General features: G+C 39.7%; 1 pseudogene; it reads right to left on the bottom strand.

The window, feature by feature from the left end:
• Positions 1 to 204: 204 nt before the first annotated feature.
• On the bottom strand, positions 205 to 1,171 carry Vdac1-ps7 (voltage-dependent anion channel 1, pseudogene 7; annotated as a pseudogene).
• Between the last annotated feature and the right edge of the window lie 12,818 nt (positions 1,172 to 13,989).

The raw sequence follows: 13,989 nt of genomic DNA, 5'->3' as shown, positions 1-13,989 counted from the left end.
TTACAAAGGATCCACACATTCCTGGCTTCCACTAGCAGCCTGGCATTTCTAGAGGAGCTCCTCCCCAACCCACGCCTACAGCTAAAACGGACCCTTCCTGGAATGGAGTTTCTGTTGTGCCTCTGAAATGGTAAACGCCTTAAAGCCAAATCATCCTTAGCCTAGAGGTCTAATGTGGCATTTATCAAGTCTCGCATCCCCCAACATATAACATTAAAAGGTACACTAAACTCTGAAGGTAGCTATGCTGCAAAATAGTTTAAAATTAATGATTGTACAATATTCATTTATGCTTGAAATTCCAGTCCTAAACCAACCTTGTGGCCGGCCACATTGACGTTCTTGCCATCCAGCAGGGTTGAGAGCATCAGTTTGATACCTGGTTTAGGGTCTGAATGTACCCTAAGTCAATTAGACTGGAGTTGTTCACTTTGGCAGAAAAGCAGGCATCAGGGTCAACCTGATACTTGGCTGCTATTCCAATGTTATGTTACTGTTTCCTGCAGTCCAGGCGAGATTGGCATCAGTCTCCAACTTCTTGTTCACCTTCTAGTAAATGGAGTCAACAAACTCTGTCCTGTCGTTCACATTAGTATGAAGCTGGAATTTGTCCATTTTGTAGACAATTATGAAGTTGCTGTGGGTCACTTGGGACTTTGAGGTCTCAAAATTTATTTGGTAGCCAGCCAGCCAACCCTCACAGCGAAGCACCAGCGCACCCCGGATTGAGGGTCCAGCGATGTCAAAGTCCACATCACAGCCCAGGTTGATATGCTCTCTCTTGTACCTTGTCTTGATTTTAGCACTTTTCCCCAGTGTTAGGTGAGAAAGTTGAATCAAAGGTCAGCTTCAATCCACGAGCAAGCTGGTCTTCCATGGAGATCTCAATGCCCAGGGTGTTGTCTCTGTTTCACTTCTTAGTAAACTTCAGTCCATACTCGGTCCATCTGTACTTGGTTTCTCGACTGACTTTCACTTTGGTGGTCTCCGTGTTGGCAGAGCCTGAGCTAGTAAATTCCAATCCATTCTCGGACTTCGTTTTCAAATCAAGTTTTATTAAGCCAAAGCCGCCGTAGTCCTTGGTGAAGACATCCCTGGCGGACTTGCCAAGATCAGCATATGTGGGAGGCACAGCCATGTTCTCGGAGGCAGTGACAGCCGGAGCAGCAGCAGCTATTGCGGGGGTTGCAGCAAGGAGGCTGTGAGCACAGGGCTGCCATCTATTTTTTAAAGTTGGATATTTTTTACTAACTTTCCCAGTTTCCCAACTATAAGCCCCCTATCCCATCCCTCTCCCCTTATTCTGTATAGGTGTTCTCCTCCACATCCAACCACCTTCCCTTACCCCGACATTCCCCTGCACTGGGGGCTCCAGTCTTTGCAGGACCAAGGGCTTCTCATCCCATTGGTACCCAACAAGGCTATCTTCTGCTACATACACAGCTGGAGCCATGGATCTGTCCATGTGTAGTCTTTGGCTAGTGGTTGAGTCCTTGGGAGCTCTGGTTTGTTGGCATTGTTGTTCTTATGGAGTGCCAAGCCCCTTCAATCCTTTCTCTAATTCCCCTCACTTCAATGGTTTGCTGCTAGCATTTGCCTCTGTATTTGACATGCTCTGGCTGAGCCTCTCAGGAGACAGCTATATCAAGTTCCTGTCAGCATGCATGTCTTGGCTTCATCATTTAATTTTGTTGGTTGTATATAAATGGGCTGTTTATTCAGGTGGAGCAGGCTCTGAATGACAATTCCTTCAGTCTCTGCTCCAGGTTTATTACCATATCCCCTACTATGAATATTTTTGTTCCCCCTTTTAAGAAGGACTGAAGCATCCAAATTTTTGTCCTCCTTCTTGAACTTCATGAGATCTATAGATTGCATCTTGGGTAATTTAAGCTTTTGGGCTAATATCCACTTATCAATGAATGCATACCATGTGTGTTTTTCTGTGGTTGGGTTACCTCACTTAAGATGATACTTTCTAGTTCATTCCATTTGCCTATGAATTTCATGAAGTCATTGTTTTGATAGCTGAGTAGTACTCCATTGTGTAGATTCCACAACTTTTTGTATCCATTCCTCTGTTGATGGGCATCCGGGTTCTTTCCACTTTCTGGCTATTATAAATAAGGCTACTATGAACATAGTGGAGCATGTGTCTTTGTATGTTGGAGTATCTTTTTGGTATATGCCAAGGAGAGGTGGAGCTGGGTCCTCAGGTAGTGCAATATACAATTTTCTGAGGAACCTCCAGAAATATAATTTCCAGAATAGTTGTATCAGTTTACAATCCCACCAACGATTGATGAGTGTTTCTCTTTCTCCACATCTGCCCCAGCATCTGTTGTCACCTGTCGTTTTGATCTTAGCCATTCTGACTGATGTGAGGTGGAATCTCAGGGTTGCTTTGACTTGTATTTCCCAGATGACTAAGGATGTTGAACATTTATTTAGGTACTACTCAGTCATTCGATATTCCTTAGCTGAGAACTCTTTGTTTAGCTCTGTACCCCATTTTTAATAGGGTTATTTGCCTCTCTGGAGTCTAACTTCTTGAGTTCTGTGCAAATTTTAGATATTGGTCTTCTATCAGATGTAGGATTGGTAGATGTATTTCCAATTTATTGGTTGGCATTTTGTCCTAATGACAGTGTCCTTTCTTTATGTTACAGAAGCTTTGCAGTTTTATGAGGACACATTTATGGATCCATATTTATTGATCCTAGAGCATAAGCCATTGGTGTTTTGTTAAAAAAATTTCCACAATACCCATGTGCTCAATACTCTTCCTTCTATTAGTTTGAGTGTATCTGGTTTGATGTGGACATTCTTGATCCAATTGGACTTAAGCTTTGTACAGGATGATAAGAATGGGTTGATTTGCATTCTTCTACATGCTGACCTCCAGTTGAACCAGCACCATTTGTTGAAATGCTATCTTTCTTTATTTTTTCTTATCTTTATTAACTTGAGTATTTCTTATTTACATTTCAATTATTATTCCCCTTCCTAGTTTCCTGGCCAACATCCCCCTAGCCCCTCCCCTTCCCCTTCTATATGGGCTTCCCGTGCCCATCCTCCCCCCCATTACCACCCTCCCCCCAACAATCACGTTCACTGGGGGTTGAGTCTTGGCAGGACCAAGGGCTTCCCCTTCCACTGGTGCTCTTACTAGGCTATTCAATGCTACCTATGAGGTTGGAGCCTAGGGTCAGTCCATGTATAGTCTTTGGGTAGGGACTTAGTCCCTGGAAGCTCTGGTTGGTTGGCATTGTTGATCATATGAGGTCTTGAGCCCCTTCAAGTTCTTCCAGACCTTTCTCTGATTCCTTCAACAGGGTTCCCGTTCTCAGTTCAGTTGATTGCTGCTGGCATTCGCCTGTGTATTTGCTGTATTCTGGGTGTGTCTCTCAGGAAAGATCTACATCCGGTTCCTGTCAGCCTCTACTTCTTTGCTTCATCCATCTTATCTAATTGGGTGGCTGTATATGTATGGGCCACATGTGGGGCAGGCTCTGAATGGGTGTTCCTTCTGCCTCTGTTCTAAACTTTGCCTCCCTATTCCCTGCCAAGGGTTTTCTTGTTTCCCTTTTAAAGAAGGAGTGAAGCATTCGCATTTTGGTCATCCTTCTTGAGTTTCATATGTTCTGTGCATCTAGGGTAATTCAAGCATTTGGGCTAATAGCCACTTATCAATGAGTGCATACCATGTGTGTTTTTCTGTGATTGGGTTACCTCACTCAGCATGATATTTTCCAGTTCCATCCATTTGCCTATGAATTTCATAAAGTCATTGTTTTTGATAGCTGAATAATATTCCATTGTGTAGATGTACCACATTTTCTGTATCCATTCCTCTGTTGAAGGGCATCTGGGTTCTTTCCAGCTTCTGGCTATTATAAATAAGGCTGCTATGAACATAGTGGAGCATGTGTCTTTGTTATATGTTGGGGCATCTTTTGGGTATATGCCCATGAGAGGTAAAGCTGGGTCCTCAGGTAGTGCAATGTCCAATTTTCTCCATACTGATTTCCAATACAGCAAACCAGTAGCTAACATTAAACTAAATGCTATCTTTCTAATTCTAAGAGAATCCCATCTAGGGGATGGTGCTGTCCACAGTGGCCTATGTCTTAACACATTTAACACATCCCCTACAGATAACGTCTATGAATCAACCTAATAAAGATAATACTTTACTGCAACTTTTTCCATATAGTTCCACATTATGTTAGTTTCATGATTAAAGCTCACCATCATAAACTTGTTAGTAAATCTAGGATCAAATTGGTATGAACAAGGAAACAAAATCACCATTAAAACTACTTTCATCTACTATGGCAATTTGATTAAATGATAGAGTTCCAGATCTACCTTTATTAAAAATGATCAACCATTATTCCTTATATTATCATATTTTATAATCTAATAGTTTAAAACTCTGTACTAAAGTGATGCCAGCAATTTATAAACACTTTGTGCACCGTAATTTTTAAAAAATCAAAAAATTAAACCATTCCTCTCATACTTCCACCTCCCTGTTTTTGTAGGATATTCTATTTCATCATAATTTCCATCCCTAGTTATTTATTACTAGCCACATTTGCATGAAAACAATGTTTATTCCCTAAGAGTTCATCTGTGCCTGTAGTTTATCCCTTACCTAAAGTCATAATTCTTTGTTAGTGACACACTGATTGTTCACTGGGTAAATGATTATGATGTTGCAAACAAGATTATGACTTTAGCTGGGGAATAACCAGCAGGCATAAATGAATCCTGAAGAAATAAAGAACCTCCTCATTTAATGCAAATGTCTTTCATAGTTATGGAAAAGGAGAGGATATTCTTAACAGTCTCCATTAGGTGACAGTTATCTTTTAAATGAAAAGAATTAATTGACTGATAAATCTTCTTTCTCCAATGTGTATAATATACAACCACAGTGGATGCAAACAGTTCTGAAAGGTGTCTGTGCTCTTGTTTGTGGCAAAGGGATGAGATGAGCTTACCTTCCATCCATCCATACACACACACACACACACACACACACACACACACACACACACACACACATTTATATAAACTTTTCTAAAAATTTTCATTACAAGTAGTCTTTTGCTTCAATTAACAGCTGCTAATATATGTTCAAATAAATGAGAAATTGATGTTTAAGGTTAATTTCTCCCTCTCTCTTTTTATATATTCCTTCTTTTTATTTAATCTTTTTTTCCACTCCAGATTTTGTTTCCCTCCCAGTCTACCCTCCAACTTTTCCACATCCCATACCTCCTCCTTGTGCCCCTTTTCTCCATCAGGATGTCCCCACTCCCCACCTCTAACCCCCATCCCACCAGACCTCTAATCTCCCTAGGGCCTCCAGTCTCTTGAAATTTAAGTGCATCTTCTCTGATTGAACCCAGACCCAGCAGTCCTCTGCTGTATGTGTGTTGGGGGCCTCATCTCAGCTGGTGTATGCTGCCTGTTTTGTGGTCTAGTGTCTGAGAGATCTCAGGGTCTAGGTTAGTCGAGACTGCTAGTCCTCCTACAAGGTTGCCCTCCTCCTCAGTTTCTTTCAGTTTTTCCCTCATTGGACCACAGGGGTCAGCAGCTTCTACCCACTGGTTGGGTGCAAATATCCGCATCTGACTCTTTCAGCTGCATGGTGGGTCCTTTGGAGGGCAGTTCCCTTTTTCTGAACACTCCATGGTGTCAGGCCTTGGGGCGTCTCTTTGAGCTGAATCCCACTTTGGACCTGTCACTGGACCTCCTTTTCCTCAGACTCTTCTCCATTTCTACCCTCCACTTCTTTTAGACAGGAACAAATATGGGTCACAGTTTTGCCTGTGGGATGGCAACCCAATCACTGACTTGATGCCCTGTCTCTCTGCTGGAGGTGGGCTCTCTTCCCACTGTAGGGCATTTTATCAGGATCCACCACACCTTTGAGTCCAGGCAATCTCTCACCTCCTCTGGTACATTCTGGAGGGTCCACCCGATCTCTTATTTCCTGAGGTTTCCTGGTTACATTTTTTTCTGCTGGCCCTCAGGTCTTCAGTCCTTTTCCCCAACCCAATACCAGATCATGTTCCCCTCTTCCCACACCCTTTTAAATACTTTTCCCCTCCAAGATTCATCCCTTCTTTCCCCTTATGGTTGCTTTCTTCTCCCTCCCAAGTGGGACTGAGGTGTCCTCACTTGGGCCCTTCATCTTGTTGACCATTTTAAGCTCTGTGGACTGTATTTTGGTATTCTGTACAATTCATTTATTTAAAGTTTAGTTAATATCGACATATTAGCGAGTACATACCATGCTTGTCCCTTTGGGTATGGGTTACCTCACTCAGGATGAGTGTGTGAGTGAGTGTGTGTGTGTGCGCGCACGTGTGTGTGCACCCATGCATGCCCTTGCCCATACCCCTGCCTGAATGTGCATCATCCTGAGGTCTGAGGAAGATGCTGTGTGTTCTGTCTATTGTTCTCCTCTTGATAGTCTTACTGAATCTGAGTCTTATATTTTAAGAAGACTGGATAGTCTATGTGCCCTAGGAATCTACCTGTCTCTACTTCTCCCAGTTTTAGGTTACAGATACAATGGAACCCAAGCCTGCCTTTGGGTAATGGGGATTGAAATTCAAATTCTCATGGTTGCATAACAACTGCTCTTTCCTCACTGAGCCACCTTTCTCATTCTGTGTTATTGTTAAAGGCTCTGGACTGATAATGTGAGAATTAAAGGCACAGTTAGGACATTAGCTTCCCATATCATTTTTTCAGGAATATTTATAGCATTTACTTCCTTCTTTGATCTGTGCCACAACCACAAACTAAACTTAGGCTATTAGGTGAGCTATAATTTGACTTAATTCACATAAGAGACACCAAATAATGAGGTAATAAACCAGTCGGGGTTGAAATTAAGTCTGATAATAGGTGGTCAAGCACTTCTTTGGTAGTGACATTTTACATGGTGTTTTCCTTCTGATGGGTTCTTTATCACTCAAGATAGTGAAGATTTCCATACATTTTCACCATTTATTCATCTATTCATTTTACACCAGATCACTACCCCTTCTGGTCAGATCCTGCTCCTCTCTCCTCTGAAAGGGTGCCCCTCCCTCTCCTGGTATCCTTCCACCGTGTCCAATCAAGTCTCTGAAAATTAGGTGCGTCCTTCTCTCACTGTGGCCAGACAAGGCTTTTTCAGCTAGGGAATGGATTCCACAGAAAGGCGACAGCTTTAGAGATGACACCTGATCCAGGATTTGGGGACCCACATGGATACTGAGCTGTACATCTGCTACATATGTGCCTTGGGTCTCAGTCCAGCCCATATATGCTCTTTGGTTGATGGTTCAGTCTCTGCAATCCCACGAAGGTTGAGGTTAGTTGATTCTCCTGGTCTTCCTGATGATTTCCTACACCTGCTTTCCCCAACTCTTCCCTAAAAGTCCCCCAACTCTGTCCAGTATTTGGCTGTGAGTCTCTGTATCTGTTTCAGAGAGCTGCTGGGTGGAGCCTCTGAGAGACTGTTTTACTAGGCTCCTGTCTGAAAGCAAACCAGAGTATCCTGAATATTATCAGGGAACAGTGCTTGCCCTTGAGATAGGTCTCAAGTTGGACTAGTAATTGTTTGGCCTTTTCTTCAGACTCTGCTTCATCTTTGTCCCTGCACTTCTTTTAGACAGGACAGATTTTGGGTTCAAAGTTTTGTGGGTAGCTTGATGTCCTTATCCCTCTACTGGGGATCCTGCCTGGCTTCAGGAGGTAGCCTCTTCAGGTTCCATATCTCCACTGCTATGTATCTTAGGAATGGTCACCTGCATTGACTCCTGGAAGCCTCCCTTCTCCCAGGTCCCTGGAACGTTCTAGAGATTCCTACCCCTAACCCCTTCCTGCAGATACATTCATTCTTGTAGCACTCCGACCGTCTCTACTGTCTCTTCCTCACCTGATCCTGACTCCCCCTCCCCATCTCCTCTTCTACCCAATTTCCTCCCTCCTCCTGCTTTTGATGACTATTTTATTCCCCTTTCTAAATGAAATTCAAGCATCCTTACTTGGGCCTTCTTTCTTGTTCAGCTTCTTTGGGTCTGGGGAGTGTATCATTGGTATCCTGAACTTTATGGCTAATTACCTATCATCAGTGAGTACATACCATGCATGTCCTTTTAGGTCTGGGTTAACTTTTAATATCTTAATCTTCGGCTTCAAGAAAAGGTCAATAAAAAGACCCAATTAGGATTAACCTGATTGCTATTCCTTTTTTTTTATACAAGACTTCACTTATATTTTATTGGCAAGAACATAACTATATATAGATATAAGGAAAATAGACATGTGATTGAGTACATGGATTCTCAGAATAGAACTAAGGTTGTGTTACTAGGCAAAACAAAAAGAGAGGATAATAAATAATGTGTCATTTTTTTGATGATGGCACTGTCTTCAATACTTTAGCTAGTTTTTTGTCAGAACATATGGATATTGAAGCTAGTGTAGATTTAAATATGTGATAAAAGCCAGTTTTTATACAAGTCACATTTTGAGACAATTTTATACATAATTCAACCTGTTTATTATATGAACCATATCCTTAATTTTTCTATCTATAAAAAGGCACAATATTCTCAAAAGTCTTATCATTATCTGGATTAAATTTCTTTCCTTCAGACATATGGAAATACATTCTACATCTTTGAAAAGGTTAGCTTTTGGGCTAATGTCTAAGTCCAACTTGCCTTGGCAAAGACTTCCCTTCTACAGTGTTAAAAACATTGTGATATGAAATATTTGTTTTAAATGAGTATTCCAATATTAGGGTATTTTGAAACTCATGATGTTGGAAATGTTCACAGGTTCACACAGAGAACAAATATAAAATAATATTTATATAAATGATATATTTTAGTGCAGTAAAGCAAAGATTTCCAGATGGTCTGAGATATTTTCTCACTGCCATGTCCCCATATTGCAAAGCCTCAATTCTTTCCATGACATGTATACAATTAGATACTGTTTGAGCTGACTTCTGGGAAACTGAGGATTCCTCCATTTGGTGAGATGTTAGAAAGAAAACTCAGTGCTCGAGAAACACATGCATGCCTGCATTTGATTTATATAAAAATAGCCTTTAAAACAATTGAAGAAAAATAGTTCTGCCTTCAAATCTCAAATGCCTTCCTAGAGTTCCCAGGTCACTGAGTCCCATTTTTATGCTGGTATTCTGACATTCATGCTGTCCAGAATTGTTAAGAGAGCTGGATTTGCATCTTTCCACTGTAACCTTAGACTTCAGAGAAGGACAGATTGAAGATACTTCATCTTCAATTCACTGAAATCTGTTCAAGTTAGGCCCAGGATCTGGCATGTGTTTCTATGACTGGTTTTCATATTATATACAATTTCTTCAAACACAGATACTCACTGAAGAAATTGGAAATAAGAACTTAAACCAGAATTGCTTATAAACCCAAGAATAATAACTACAGAAAAGCAGGCTGATTTCAAAGAGGCATTTGAGATTCTTTCGGTCTGAGGCATCTCTGTCATAGGAATGCCATGGCTACAGACCCAATGAGAGTTATGTGAGGTTTCTTGGCTCAGTAGCCACCCTTAATTTCTGCTTCTGACCAGGGTTTTCTTTATTTGGGTTCAGTTGTATTTGAACATTGGACCCTTCACTAAGATACAACTAATTTGGTTAAACTGTAACAAAGAGATCTTAGAAGGGCAGAACAATTTGAGATACTGCACGACCTGCATATCTCAACCGTCCCAGGGAAGCAGTTTAAGGCAGGTTTTAAATGGTGAAGTCTAGTAGACTATAATCTTCTGTGATAGACTCAGGGAAAGGATTCAAGATCAAAGGAGAAGGTTATAGGGCAGAAGTCATGAGTGCTGTGGTGTGTGTGTGTGTGTGTGTGTGTGTGTGTGTGTGTGTGTGTGTGTGAAGAATGGAGCAATGAAGTATGGTTATTAACGGTGTGTCAGGATCACTCTTACTGTTCTTAACAAATCAGCACCAACCCAAGAATGTTGTGTTCATAAATCCCCTCATGGTCACCATCTCATGTAGAGTTTGGAATGGCTTTCACCCTATTCTTATGAACTGTGACTGGAGAGGATTAAACAGTAGCTTCATTTTTAACTACTTAATCTTCATCTAGATGCATCTCCATTTCTAGGAATGATTTACTTTGTAGGCTATGAATTTTAAGATTAATACCTAATTCTTCTCTGGGTAAAGAATTTACTCTTCTTCGTTCCAGAAGATTTGTTAAAGCTGTGTGATCAAAACCAGGTCCTGTCCCTCTGCTTGATTGGTATAAGAGCCACAAGATTCTAGAGGACAGTCATTCCAATCTCAGGGAGATGCCCTTTTGTTGGTTATTTAAATGACTTCATCTCCTTCTAAATAGAGGACAAACTAACCCCCTAGCAGATGCTCCTGATTAAAATTAGGGCTAATGCTATGCTGAGCTTTCTACCAAGGTTGCTTCTCCTCTGTTCTTATATAAATTCTAATATGAAAAGTAATCATTTATCAGTCAATGAGTATTGCATTTTCGGTAACTGGTTTATTTTCCAGGTTTGAAATAATTATATTTTGACAGCTTCACTCTTCTCTCAAGATTTTAGTTTTATTGTAAGATCACTAAAAACACATTCACTTAATATTAGTGATACATATTTCATTGCACTGTTATGCAAAAGGAAATTTTGACACAGCAGAACACAGCAGTCACATTTAATTTTCAATACCCTCCTAAGAAAACACATTCTGGGGGGCTGGAGAGATGGCTCAGTGGTTAAGAGCACCGGCTGCAATTCCCAAGGTCCAGAGTTCAAATCCCAGCAACCACATGGTGGCTCACAACCATCTGCAATGAGATCTGATGCCCTCTTCTGGTGTGTCTGAAGACAGCTACGGTGTACTTATATATAACAAATGAATAAAATATTAAAAAAAAAAAAAAAAAAGAAAACACATTCTGTGGCTTTTCAGTATATTACTAGCATATGCAAAAACATTATAATATTTAATTTTCAAAGTGGCTACTCTTTAGGCTTCCATTATATGAAAGTATCACCATTTGCTCATTGCTCAAGCCAACTAACCAAGGCATCATCTTTGAATCATCTTTTCTCCCCAAAAAGGACCACATGCATTCTAATTTTAAAAATATTCTCTGAGGATTGACATCACCAGTCCCATCTAGCCAACTTTTTTTTCAACACCTGGCCCAACAACTTTACCTCAAAAAGAATATAAGCTATTCAATAGAATTCTATTGGAATTAGAACATTTGGGGAATGTTTTGTGCATTGTGTATTTAAATGCTGATTGCTGTACCCAGAGATAAGGATGCAGTTAGGACTTCATATTGTTATTATTATGAAACATTTCCTGACTCAGTGTTGTGTAAAACACTGCTCTCCATCATTTTGTGATTGTCAGTAATAAGCTGATAAGGAAGAACTTCCATGTCCCTGAAGAGAGAGTCTCCAGGAGGAATTGCCAGGAGGGAGTCACTATGAGGCAGTATAGTCAGTATAGAATAGCTCAAAACCCTGACTGCCTATAATACTTGAAGTTACAAAAATGTATAATAGGTCTTTGTGTTATTATTTGAGTAGAAGGCAAAGTGTAGAAAAACTCCAACATTTACAGAATATGATGGCACAGTCTGTCTTATTCATAACCATCTCATTAGCGCACATCTGGCACAGAGAACGTTTTCCGTGAATGCTGAGTGAAAGAATTTTTATGAAGATATATGAGGACAGAGGTTTGTTGAAAGCCTTTTCTCCGTAATTTTCTAACATATTAAGCATGTATAATGTGTTATAAACATTTTACATGGACCTTAGAAGTGTCGGTTCATAGATATTATTATTAATCTACATAGGAAATATGAGATTTTGGCAGCAAATGGTTAAATTATAACTAGTTTTACTAATCAGTGAGCAGAGATTGTGGATTCAAATAAGGGCACTCAAATTCCATAGTCTATATTTAAACTATGTAATATTTTCTTCTTATATCAAATTCTTAATGATAGTTTGGTAGTGCTTAATAACATTAATCTCAACTCTTTATTCTAGGACTGAACATAGAGGTTTCATAGTAAATTAGCTAAATGGAACTTTATTACCTATAATGTATACCTTAATTTTTGAAAATATATATCCTTGAAAAATTTGAAAGTAATCATTTTCATATTTTAAGCCTCAAATGTGGTCAATAAATTTTGGCTAAACAAGATATCCAAACCAAACTTTAGATATGCAACTTTTATATTCTTAGCTTTCCAATAAACAGTTTGTAAGGAAAGTAAAATAGGTAACACTCTGGTAGACGAGGTTGAGGAGGGTCGAAAAGCATGAATCCTCTGTGTCTTTGACAAATTCAAGTAACGCTTGATCATCAAATATCCTGAGTATGGCTACCTACAAGATAATTTTAAGAAGTACTTCATTTATAACCACTGTCATTATTATCTATTTTTACTAACATAAGACTTTGGGCATAAATGAATAAAATATGAATCTTGCCTTCAGTACTCTGGGTTTGCTAGGGAGAATAAATGCTAAATAATCATGTTAATGGAAATAGAATGCCTTTATATTTGTGATATTTGTGTTAAGAAAAACTTTACAAAATACATGATATTTAATTTAGGTGTGAAGAATGATTTGCATTTAGTATATTTAGTGAATAGTTCAATGGGAATAGAAAATATTCCTTATAAAGCATATATGTAGCAATATTCCATTCATGGAGAGATCACTTAGCTCTGACGTGGTCAATTTGTAACCAGAGGTTGAAAATATTCTGACGTTTTATATTACAAGATTATCTAAAGATTTTCGTGGCAGGTGTGTGTGTGTGTGTGTGTGTGTGTGTGTGTGTGTGTGTGCGTGCGCACGCGCGCGTGCACACATAGCACAAGAGATTTGGAATTTCATTCTAGAAAGGCAGAAAGTATCAATAACTGTTTTAAAATCTAGATCATAGTGATGATGCCAGGATGTAAAAAATGGACATATAAGGGTTGTAATGACACTCTAGCAAAAGCTGCTGCCTGCCAGATGTGGCTGGTGTATTTTATTCTATTTAGCAGAAATGAGCCTTTTTGCCTTCTAAAATCCGAGTAAAACAATTATTACCAGGAACTAGCAACATGAGCGATGGGGTCATGAAACAAGGCATCATCTGAACTGTCATTAAGGTATTTACATGCTATATTGTCACATGTAACTTGGCGTTCAATGTTGAGCAAAATGCATTGTCCTAATGCTTTTCAAACAATGCTCCACAGAGCTGGAGTTCTGAGCCCTCTTGGAATGCAAGGCAGCAGGGAAAAGCTTCTCAACTTTGAACCCAATTTTCAGTCAGAAAATCTCTTTTCCTGTCACTCTTTTTGTAAGATATCTCCCTGATAAAGATTTATCAACGAGTGATTGCACTTTTCTATCCAGTCTAATGTGAAATGTGTCCTCCTTACAGGTATTATTTTAGCTGAGTGGAATTTTACTGTGCACATGTTTAGTGTAGCATAATGCACAAATGCCTAAAACAGACTGGAGAGCTCTTTGTGTTGGAAAGAACTAAGCCTGAATCAGAGCTGACTCACTGTTCTGATGATGCACGTTTATCTGTTTAAGAAGCACTTTAACTCCCGAGCTTCTGCTGGGAAAGAATTAGAGGAAACACTTGAATGTTTGAAGTTACTCTACAATCTATTTTAGTTCGCGCACAAGAAATGGAACTAATCAGAGAGATTTAAAAATATCCTTGTGCTTGAAGGTAATTTGGGGTAAAATGCAGAGGAGCAGATAGTCCTGGGCCTACCATGCAGTTCTTATGCAGCCTAGGGAAGGAGGTGGTATAGCCTCAGAGGTGCTATACTGAAATTGATGGAACGAGTTACTTGAATCGCCTCACTCAGGATGTTTCTATTTACTTGTAATTTCACAATTTCATTT

The sequence above is a fragment of the Rattus norvegicus genome, chromosome 2 (assembly GCF_036323735.1).
Source record: "Rattus norvegicus strain BN/NHsdMcwi chromosome 2, GRCr8, whole genome shotgun sequence".
Taxonomy (NCBI): Eukaryota; Metazoa; Chordata; class Mammalia; order Rodentia; family Muridae; genus Rattus; species Rattus norvegicus.
Note: the sequence above shows the minus strand (reverse complement) of the source record. Positions and strands in the feature narration are given on the sequence as shown.